Source organism: Amphibalanus amphitrite, unplaced genomic scaffold (genome assembly GCF_019059575.1).
Source record: "Amphibalanus amphitrite isolate SeventyFive unplaced genomic scaffold, NRLGWU_Aamphi_draft 000077F_arrow, whole genome shotgun sequence".
NCBI lineage: Eukaryota > Metazoa > Arthropoda > Thecostraca > Balanomorpha > Balanidae > Amphibalanus > Amphibalanus amphitrite.
This window is the reverse complement of record NW_024881573.1, coordinates 594,444-606,462: the sequence shown is the minus strand read 5'-3', so window position 1 is coordinate 606,462 and position 12,019 is coordinate 594,444. Positions and strand designations below refer to the sequence as shown.

Genomic DNA, 12,019 nt, shown 5'->3' with positions numbered 1-12,019 from the left:
ATCAAACGAATCTTTTGCCTGCCGTAACAGTGTGGTCAGGGCGCTGTTTGATCACCAAATCAGCATGCTGTCAGTTTGCTGGCGTTTCTCATCTTCTCATTGGTCGTTGATGAACAAGTGGTGTGTGCGATTGACCAATGAGAGACTAAGAGACGCCTGTAACTGGCTTCCATATATTGGAAAACCGACAGCAAGCTGAAAACACGACAGTGCATGGGGCGCACTAGCTTTGAAGGTCGCTCCGCAAAAGCATAACTTTCCATAGATGAGGGTGACGGGTGTTACCTACCCCTGACTTCTTGCGATTGCTCTCAACAAGGAAACCTGAAAGCTGAAAAATAGCACACCTGACTTGATTCAAGCCGATTCTCTGATGACACCAACGACCAATTACATTTTCAATTATTGTCGAGTCACTGACCTATGACGTCATAAAGACTTCACTCGGTCCCAAAATATTGCGGCTTGGCAACTCCGCCATTGCTAGGTCAACTTCTGCAGATAAATAAAACTTATAGGACTTCATATTCTTCCGAGACCTTGCAACTTTTATTCTCGTAATTTCTAGAAGTTCACGTAAAGCTAGGTCAATGACGTGACCTCCCTCACCATCACATGTTTCACAATGGTTCTGCGCGAACGCACTCAAGGTCAACGCGAACAAAACTCAACTCATTGCTTTCGGAAACCGCCAAAATTTGCGCAATCTTCCAAATTTCACAGTCGCCTTCCGTGACACAACCCTCGTCCCTTGTGACGAGGTCAAAAATCTGGGCGTAACGTTTGACAAGAACCTGACATGGGACAGCCACGTGGGTGCCGTCACCCGACGCTGCACTGGGACCTTGATCGGTCTGTTGCACGTGCGACACGTGGTGCCACGAGGTGTCATCACCTCCCTTGTAACAGCCCTGGTTCTCTCGCAGGTCCGCTACTGCATATCAGTTTACGGTAACGGTACTAAAAAGAGCATGGTCAGAGTACAGAAGATCCTAAATTTCGCTGCAAAGGTGATATTCGGCCGAGGAAAATTTGACCACGTGGCGGACCTGCGGGAGAGACTGGGCTGGCTCGAGGCCCAGCAGCTGGCCGATCACTCTACACTCTGCCTGGCGCACAGGGTGTTCCGCAGAGGAGAGCCCCACTCACTAGTAACAAAGTTCATTCTCAGCCCCCTGCCCTTACTAACAATGTCCTTTTATGGTCCTCGTTCTTACCTGTGACGCCTTTCCTGACCCGCCTCTGATTGGTGTTATGATATGACGTACATGTGTGACGTATGTATGACGCGTGGTATATGTCGCGCCGGAGCGGGCCGAAGCCCGGCAGTTGAGTAGGAGAGACAGCAACGACTCGGACCGAGTGAGGGCCGCTCCCTCGCCGGTCGCTTATCTTCACTTGTTCTTTTCGTCTCGTCATCTCGATTGAACTCATTATCTCGGACATTCAAATATAACGTGAAAAGTGAAACGCTGCATTTTTATCACGAACTTTATTACACACTAGCAGCCTTCCTCCATCGTAATGAGGAGGTACGCCAGCGCGCCACCAGGCAGGACGGTTTGATCAGTGTGCCGAGGTCGAGGACCGAGGCGGGCAAAAGGCGATTTTGCGCGAGAGCGCCGGCGCTGCACAACCAGCTGCCACCCGAACTGGTTTCGCTCAGTGGACAGGGCTTCAAACGCGCTTTAAAACGACGAATGCTGTCTCCTATTACCTGATTTGACGCCGTGTATGAGAGCATGGATGTGTGTGACGTGCATGTCGGTGTGCCGTTGCACCTGTAATTTTATGTATGAGTGAATTATCTTACCTTTCGTACCAACCATGCATGTGACATTGTGACGCGGAGCCAGAAAAAACACTGCTGCTGTGGAGTGCTCTTTAAATGAAATACAATACAAATACAATACACAATTCAACAAGGGAAATATTAAAATTTATGTTCATGACAAAAACAGATCAACGACTACCGTTTGCACATGGAGTCGTGCTCGTGTCGCTTCACTCCTTGCAAGATCGATGCTCAACCTTTGCGTTGTGAACCATGTGCAACGTCATAAACGACGTTACATAGATATTGGAGTTTCTTTGTCATTATTCCGCACCGTAGACAGTGTTTACAATTGCTTCACGTGCAAAGAGAGAAATTGTCAGATGCCGTTTACCTGATTTGTTCAAGGCCATATATAGGATTTGTTAAACGTCTAGTAGTTTGTCTAGTCTGAAATATGCCGTATTTTTACATAAAATGTATTTTTTAACTTAAGTGACCGAAAGATGCCGGCGGTACGGGATAAAATTATTAAGGGACCGTGTATATCACACCACGGTGAGATTTACACAATACCGGCCATTTGTGTAAATCACACCCACCCCGGTGTGATATACACACTTTTGACCGACTGTGTAAATCACACTCCGAGAGTGTGATTTACACGAGATGCCACACCAGTGTGTATTTCACACCATCTTCACCACATTAGGTACCATAGAGATGGCCGATCGAATCAGCTGACCGCCTGGCCTAGTGGTGAAGGTGCTTGCACCATGATACGGAGGTTGCGGGTTCGAGTCCCGTCGGCGCCGGTGCTTTTTCCCGCATTTTCGCTTTTCCTTGGTAGCGGTGGGTTCGCTGCCGACCAACAAGTTAAAAAGCACCAATACAATATGGAAAGCGACGTCTGAATGCTCGTGGCGAAGCGGTGCAGTGCCGAAGGCAATGCCTTAGGAGAGATTACAGGCAATGGTAAGTCAAATATTTTTAGGTTAAGTGGTTGTGTATCTGGCTTCAGGCCGAAGGCCTGAAGCCTGATGCACAACCACTTAACCTAAAAATATTTGACTTACCATTGCTTGCAATCTCTTCATGCGAGTAACTTCTTCCTCATCCACGGGTAGGCAAAAATCAGTAGGTCAGGTTAGGTTAGGTTAGGTTAGGTTAGGTTAGGTTAGGTTAGGTTAGGTTAGGTTAGGTTAGGTTAGGTTAGGTTAGGTTAGGTTAGGTTAGGTTAGGTTAGGTTAGGTAAGGTTAAGTTAGGTTAGGTTAGGTTAGGTTAGGTTAGGTCAGGTCTAAGGTTTGGTTAAGTGTCTTCAGCACCCAGGTGCTGCGTGGTTTGACACCCGGGTGTGATTTACACACTAGGAGCACATTGTGTATATCACACCCCGGTGTGATTTACGCATTGCCGGCCCACTGTGTAAATCACACTCCGCGTGGTGTGATATACACAGGAGTAGTGTATTGTGTAAATCACACCCGGGTGAGGTTTACACTACAGTGCGATGCATTATGTAAATCTCACCGTGGTGTGATATACACGCGTCCAATTATTAAACCACTCGTAGGTAGACAAATATTTTAAACGTCTCGCCTATCGACTCGACGTTTAAAAAATTTGTTCTACCTACTCGCGGTTTAATATATATTAACTACCGTTCCAACTGAAATACTACCGTTCCAACTGAAATACAAGGTGGTTATATATTAAACCGCGAGTAGGTAGAACAAATATTTAAACGTCGAGCGGTTAGGTGAGACGTTTAAAATATTTTTCTACCTACGAGCGGTTAAATAATGTTATCCCGTACCGCCGATATCTTTCGGGCGCTTAATGATAAAGAATACATTTTATATAAAAATAGACATATTTCAGACTAGACGAAATGTCTACTAGACGTTTAACAGTTTGTTAATTGTCTATGTAGACGTTTAAAAAATCAGTTACACGACATCTGATAATTTTCTCTCTTTGCACGTGAAGCAATTGTAAACACTGTCTACGGTGCGGGATAACCGCATTTAAACATCCACGTAAGACATATCCTCTAAATTACAGGGTCATCAATAAAAGATGACATTAAGTCAGCCCTGCCAGAGGTGTAAGACATATTGCATAAACAGCTCACCGTTGGAATGGTAAATCTTAGACATTTTACATAGCACAAACAGAAATCAGTTGTGTCGCTCGAAGAAAACTTGCTTCTCCGTGCGGCAGACCTCGGCCAAGACCTTCGCTCCGTGCACATCCTTGTATGGAATCAACTATTGTGGATTCTTCGGCGAAGGAGCCTGTATTATTCTTGCGGGTGTTTGCTGTAGCGCGAGCCACTTTTCGTCACTCAATATCACCCTTTCGAACCATTCTTCCGCTTCACTGAGCCGTGAGCCAAAAGGTTCACGCTTCCAGCCTCGACACCATGCTGTCAGGGGAGATGACGGTCATTAGGATCGGACGATAATGTTTCCAGTTTCTTCTTTCCAGTTTCTTTCTTCCAGAAAGAAACAGTTTCCAGTTTCCAGTTTCTTCTTGTGGAGGATTGTCCATATTAGAGATGTCAATCAAATACCAACTTTTTGGCATACGATACCAAACCGATACCAACTTGGTATTTGGCGTTTCGAGGCTAACACATTTGGTATTTTGTTGGTATTGTGAATCCTCGCTACTGTAAAAGAGACTGTGACTTTGGTAAAAAGTTGGCATTTCCCTGATATTCCCAAGTCAGTTCGGTTTCGGTATTTTCCCACGGTTCCTGTTGATGGTATTTGGTTTGGCATCGGTATCACGACTTTCTGTAATTGACATCACAAGTCAATATATTTAAAAATGCCTTCCCAGGTTTCTTAAGCCATTGCGAACGTGAATACTGGACAGTTTACTGAAGGATTGCTAGACTCTCTTCACCTTCGAGCAACTGTACAAGATCCTAGCACCCCTGGTCACTCTGCAGTCTGGATTTTTCCTGCTTGGACTTCACCGCTTAACCTCAAGCAACTCAAATTGCGGAGCGAACTCAAGAGTCCAAGACCCTTGATGAACTGAACGCTGCCGTGAGTCGTCGAAGGCTTCGTCTGCACGATGGCCGACGATCATTTGGGGCTCCAGCGGGGGCTTACTTTAAGTCATTCGCTAATGAACACCCTGCACTTGTGCACGTGACCTGACCTCAGAGGTCACATGCTGATCTGACACTTTTAACTTGATTGTGAATCGCTATGTGTTGTTTTTGTTTCAAACTTTTGGGATCCACCATTCTGAGGATTCTTTTTGACAATATGTATACTTACGTTTCTTGGCGCAATGTTCATTCCACCCAGCTGGTCGTCAATGCGTTAGGTGACCCAAATGACGATTGACCTGAAGGAAGTTGGGGGCGAGGAACACGCACGTGCCATCCGTTTTTTAATTGGGGGCTTTCATCTAGGAGATTTTTGCAGATGTTTTTTTTTGTGAAAATGACCAAAAAAGCTGAATCTCTGGAATCCTAGCGGTATGCCAGTCGTTGATAAATTATTATCTTGCTACGGCCGGGCGGTTATTTGCGGTGTTTGCGTTTGGCGGCTGGCGGGCGACTTTTAGTCGTTTTCGGTTAGCAGTTAGCGTCGGTGGCCGGTGGCGTCGGTGGCTTATGCGGGCGGTTTTATTTTTTCGGGGTTTCGGCGTTTTTTGTGGTTTGCGGCGGTTGGGCGATTTTTTTCAACGTTTGCGTTGGCGTTTCGGGCGTGCGTTTTGCACGTTTTGCGGTGTTTACGTTTTGCGGCGGGCGGGCGTTGTGTTTTTTTTGCGGTGTTTGTCTTTGGCGGCTCGATGCGGGCGGTTTTCTTTTTTTGCGTCGTTTGCGGTGTTAAATTTGTTTGCGGTTGGCGGCCGCTTTTTCGTTTTTTTTGCGGTGTTTGCTTTTGGCGGCGGGCGGGCGATTTTTAGGCGTTTTCGGTTGGCGGTTAGCGGGCGTGCGATGCTGGCGGTTTTATTGTTTTGCGGCGTTTTTGCGTTTTTTATTTGCGGCGGGCGGGCGGGCGTTTGTTTTTTGCGACGTTTGCGTTGGCGTTTCGGGCGTGCGTTTTGCGCGTTTTGCGGTGTTCGTTTTCCGGCGGGCGGGCGTTTTTCACAATTCAAAGTCCAAACCTTCGGGCCACAGCGCTCCTCGAAAAGCGCTGCCCTCGAGTATCCTTGTATTCAGCAGGCCTACAACTAATCAAGCTTCTTCCAATTTACTAGGATTTACTACAATTTACTAAAATTAACTACTCTCCACCGAGTGTAGACCAACAGCCAGTAGGAATCGCAGCAGACTGGCACGCAGTGACCCCCGGCAGACAGGTGCGCGGTGACCTCCAGGCTCCAACAGACCGGCGCGCGGTGACCTCCGCCGCCGGCAGACAGGTGAGCACCGCCAGACGGACGCGCGGCGGCCCATGTCTGACGTCCAGACGGAGACGTTCCAAGTCATCGCAGGTCCAGACGTGAGAATCACCTGTCAAAAATCCAACAAAGATGCATATAAAAGACTGTGCAATGAGAATTTCCATTTCAAAGGCAGTGATAGGGGAGAGCGGGGTCATTTGGCCGCCCGGGTCACTTTGGCCGCCCCATGACTACGCGTTTTGACGGTCCCGAGCGATTATTTTTGAATATGGCACCATCCGCCGTCATAAGAACTACTTTGGAAAGAAACTTAGGAAACTCGACGACGCCCAGTTTTTTTGTAAAGCCAACGATATTTGAATTTTGGCTAAAAAACGTAACTTTTTCTTCTTTACGAAAAGTTGCATGGTGTCCCTTATTTGGGTGACATCAAAATTTTAACTCTATTGGTAGAACAATCTGGTGATTCAGGGAAGCTGTCTGACCCTTTTGCAAGTTTAAGTAACAATTTTTGCTTATCTGCGGACCCCTTTTCCTAAAAATGTCATATTGGGGTAAATTGGCCGCCCAATACGGGGCGAATTGGCCGCCCAGCGACTCAGTTGATTTTTTGCCTAGTCTGCGAGCGACGCGCTGCGCTGGCTAAGTTCTGCCGCTGAGGATGGTAATGCGGCGCAGTCTAAATGCAAGGGACGACCTAACCAAGGTGTCCGCTGATTGGCTTTCGGCACCCGGCGGCAGATGGCGAACCCGGGACGTCACATCGACCTCTACCGGTGGCGCCGATTTTTCGTCGTGCCTAAGACGCCACCTTCACGCGGAAGAACATCCGCGGGTTAAGAGATTCGAAGCGGGCGGGATATCCCCGCTATACCGGGATATCTTCGACGACGAAGACTACGCCGACGGCGGTCTTCGCACCGGTTGTCGCCCCAGCGACGGCAGATCAGCACGCCGCGGCCCCGGCCGTGCTCCAGCCGCCTGCCGCGGCTGTGCTCCAGCCGCCAGCCTCGGGGCCGGCCGTGCTTCAGCTGCCTGCCGCGGCCGTGCTCCGGCTTTGGAGGACGAGCAACAGGCACGTATGGCGAGGAGCAAACAGCGGGGTCCACAAGCTGGACCGTCGAACCATCGAACGTCGGGAGCTGGACCGTCGAAGAAACAGGGGCGCAAAGGTGAAAAACAGTGAAGCGCAGTGATGACTGGACATGTGTCCATGTCGTCGGGACCGTATTTTACAGTGGATGCGATCTGAAGTGCTGGGTCGAAGACGGGGCCTGTTGGAATCGTTTTTATTTCGTGTTTACGACAGAGTTTGGAATAAACAAACAACTCGTGCACAAAGGACTTTTTTGCAGTGCGATTGTCTAAAGCAATCTACGATTTGGCAGCCATTACAGTTGGCTGTCACTGGGCAGTGCTCAACTCATGAGTCGTAAGTTCGTAAATCAAATGTGGCTCCTCACTTGCACTGATTCAAATGAATCGAGTGTAAGCCTAGTCCTTTGAAAAATTAAGGATTTCAGGCGAATCAACGATGAGACACGATGCTCATCATTTGTGTCAGCATTGGGGCATCTGAATCGTCACATCAGTCATGCGTCGAGTCACAGACTTCTCTATATATGGACTGTGCGCTGATCCGAGGAAATCAGCATTGGAGGCCCAAAAATAAGTGCACTTTTATCCATCTTTTTACAATGAAAAGGGTGTCAGCATATTTACAAATTTGGATATAGGATAGCCCATACTTTTATCTACCTGTCGGATTACATTTTTTTGTTGAATTCAAAATAAATAAGAAATAAATGTATATAAATGAGAACATGTTTTCTCGTTCAGTTAGCCATTTGTTCACGCTGGAGGTATATACTTCACAAATGCAGCCGTACTTTGCGCGCATTTTCTTGCTTTTGAATGTTGGTTGCATTGTTGGTTGTCGTTGCTAATTTGTCGGAACTAGTCATTTACGTTGGTTTTGAAAAGGGTTTTGAGAAATAACGATACATTATATAGGGCCACAAGAAGCAGTAAAAATAAGTAAGAAATAGCTCGAAAAAATGGTCAAAAAAGGAGAGAATATTATCGATCACTACCTCATCACGACCGGATCAGAAAACGTGTGGTGCGAAGATGTCATTCCGGGTATCAAGCCAGAGTCAGGGCAAGAAAAATGTGAAACGAAACATAATTTCTAGCAAAAAGGCAACTTTTTAGCATCCCGTATAACTAAAAGGAAAAAATGTTCACAGACGAAACCATCAATCGAGATAAGAGATAACGCTGAGTACAATCAGATTTGCAAGTTTACTTTTGCAAACACTGACTCCTGTGAGACTCACACAGCAAGAAGAAAAACAGGACGCTATCGACGGCGCCAGTCTCAGCATACTTCCTATAATGCCTAGTGCCTTATTTTATTCTAAAAAAAAAAGACTCACTGAAAGGAGCTACAAAGACTTAACTTGACCAGCAGTTAATGTGAAAAGAACAACTCGCCATCGCAGTTCGAAGCTACGCCGCGCTAAATAATGCCATACCCATGGCAGTGATACGCCACTACATCCAAAAGAAGTAAGCTTATTCAATCAAACAATGAAGTTTATCCAGTGTGTCGTATGGGGTTGTAGTTCATTATGGTCTGGATCAAATCGTCTCGGAAGAATGCTCGATGAAATGATGGAATTCGTACCCTTCGCATCAATGTTAAACGATGAAGGTTGCCGCTCTAAATGTTACCGCAAAACTTGCATCGGGATCGGGAAGCTCAAGAAAATGCCAGTCTGCGAAGAACGGACGGAAAAATAGCGGTGGAGCAGAAACAAGATGCATAGGACTGATTGGAGTATAAGTAGCTGGGACAAACATCTGTGCCGGTGGTGGCCTGTTATTACAGGAACTTCTACTTTGGATATCTCAGGAAACTGGCAGGTCACCATTTCTAGGCCAGCTGTGGACATTTTTGATGGAGAAGCCAAGAAATGTGCCAAGGGCGAAGAGCATACTGCAACTAACGAGCTACAGAATATGACGGAGGCGCCGGGGGCACTAATCGTTTGGCCGAACGGGGAAGAGCACTCGATCCGCGCCCCGGCAGGTTACCTGTGCTCCAGCTTCCGAGCTGAGATGGTCGCCCTCCGAGCTGCTCTCTCCTAGCTGCTGGAGAACCCGCCGCACGCCGAAGACACCATCGTAGCCTGCACCGACTCGCAGTCCGCCCTCGCCGCCATCCGAGGTGGCTGGGCCGCCCAGCACTCCCCGCTCGGAGTGGACATCTGGAGAGCCCCCTGGGGACTGACAGCTGGAGGCCTGTTGGTCTACCTACAGTAGGTGCCCTCACAATGCAGGTTGGAAGGCAACGAGAGAGCCGACACCATCGCCAAGAAGGCAAACATACTCGACTAAAAACAAATCCTTATAGACGTCTAGAAGGCCCACTGGGCCGCCGCCAGAGTGGCGAGGGCTCGCACCGTCGGGGCCTGGCCAGCCGGCTGGTTCCACCAGCTGACGGGGATCGACTCCCGCCTACCGTTGCCGGCGGCGACCGGCCAGCGGCGTTGGACATCCACCAGCTCCGCGCCGGCCACTGGACAAGCTCCTCCCAATGGCGCCACAGAGTCGGGTTGGCGCCCTCCTGGCTGTCGGGGTGCAACCAGTGCGACGACCGACAATGCAGAGCCGCACTCTACCCGTCTGCTGGGAGGAGGCGGACAGCCCAAGCATGTCCTCCTGCGGTGCCCGGCTCTGATGGGCACCCGACATCGCCTGATGGCGACCATCAACCCCAACATGGAGGAGGTGCGGAGCGGCAGCATCGTGGTGGCCCTTGGGGCCGCCCACAGGTCCCTTCAGAGCTGCTCGGCTACGTCTCCATGGGACGAAGGGACACAATAAAAGCAACAATAGCTACAGCATGGCAACGTGATGGGAACGACGGTCACAAGAGCTATCGCCTTATCATTCAGCAGCGAGTGGAAAACGAGCAGACGAAGGGATACGTTGCAATTGGTGATGCGCATGTGCGAATGTGTGAAAGTGCGACTATGTGTAGATGCGTGGTGCGAAAAAGTGGGTAGCAGAGAAGAACAGTGAAGACACCGTTGCAGCAGACACACATTTTCCCGTAAAGTCCCCCATCGGCATTACCGCCAACCTTTACCACCAGCGCGGTCGGTGCACTGTCGCGCGAGTTTGTAGCCAGCCATGTCAGAGATGTGAACAATCCAGCACACGGGGGAGAAGAAAGGGATCATAGCCACCCTTTCTCGCTGGATCCCGCGGTGAAAATGGACTAACGCCATTTTCAAGCCCACTGGTGCAATGTGAGATGAACTTGGCATGAGGACATCAATGGGTGTCGATAAACGTGAAATGATGTTCCAATACAGATTCATATCGACCAGAAGCCTTTCTTATTCTGAGCTACGAGCAATAGATAGTACAAAAACAAAATATATTACATAAAATTCAGCCTGTCGACAGGAAACAATAAAAGGGTATTGTGTTACAACATATGGGTTCATATAACGGCTTCAGAAATTTGGGCCTCCAATGCTGATTTCCCAAATCAGCGCACAGTCCATATATAGAGAAGTCTGTGGTCGAGTCAATCCAGAATTCACGAGTTAAGCACAATCTTGGGCGTCAATATTTCAGGTTGTCTCAGCTCTGTAATAGGTATATCTCTGAATCACATGCCCGGCCAAATGACCCCACTCCCCCGGCCAAATGACCCAAATGACCCCGGTACCGGGGTCATTTGGCCGCCGTGCAGTCTTTGAAAGAACGGTTAATTACCACCGAAACGAGATGTCCCGGCACGATGCAAGTAATAGGCCGGAACAGCAATTGAACGCCCCACACCCCTCTATGGAGAAATCGACCAAACGCGCACTGGTTTTCTCAAAATATCGTTTTTACAAAAAGGCGGCCAAATCGCCCCGTTCTCCCCTATATAAAAAATACTGCACATACCACATGTTCAGGTCTAGGTCATTTTGTCAGCAAAGCAAAGCAGGCAGGCAGGCAGGCAGGCAGGCCACATACCACATGCCACATGTCACATGTTCAGGTCTAGGTCATTTTGTCGGCAAAGCAAAGCAGGCCGTGCCGTGCCGTGCCGTGCCTGCCTGCCTGCCTGCTTTGCTTTGCTTTGCTTTGTTTTGCTTTGCTTTGCTGACAAAATGACCTAGACCTGAACTGGTGCTTTATATCAGAAATAATTTGGATCCCTTTCAGTCAATAACTTTAAAAAAATAACAGCATTGCGAATACTCACTGGTAACTTATAATTTCAATAGAAAACAGCTTTGCTTCATCAACAACGGCTTCCGTTGAACGGCTTGAAAAAATAAAAACAAACGCGCAAAAGGGTTCTTGGTTTCTTATCGGTATCTTGGTTTTTGTTTGTTTGCCTTGACAACCAGCAAACAAAAAACGCACAAACTGTATGAGGAAAGCCTTATTGAGTTCTCCAGCTTGAAACGTCTAAGAATATTACCCAATCAGAAGCAAGCAATCTGAAGAGCTTAACGACGATTCGCGCTCCATCTGCCCGTGTCGTTTCAACATGCTGCTTGCGGAAATCTTGAACACAATTTTAAAAAAGACCAATCTGTTAGGCGAATCCGTTTCCGTTAACTTGAAATCTAGGCTTTTTCTTGCTGACGTCATACACCTCTGGTCATATCTGGTGAAGACCTTGGCGATCTGGTATCCATCCAGATCGCCATCCAGACCATCGAAATTGCTCTCTAGCGCTGTCAATTTATATTTTTGAGACGAATGGCTCCGGATTATGTGGTTTTAGCATATAACGAGCAAAACTGCTATCTCAACTCCATATCCCATGTTAGACATGAACATGTCCCTTT

General features: G+C 48.0%; 1 protein-coding gene across 1 annotated transcript in view; it reads left to right on the top strand.

Moving 5' to 3' along the window:
• The window catches only part of LOC122379421 (vacuolar protein-sorting-associated protein 25-like), a 74,614-nt gene that overhangs the window by 45,509 nt on the left and 17,086 nt on the right, over positions 1-12,019 (top strand). The gene's annotated exons all lie outside the window — the stretch shown is intronic.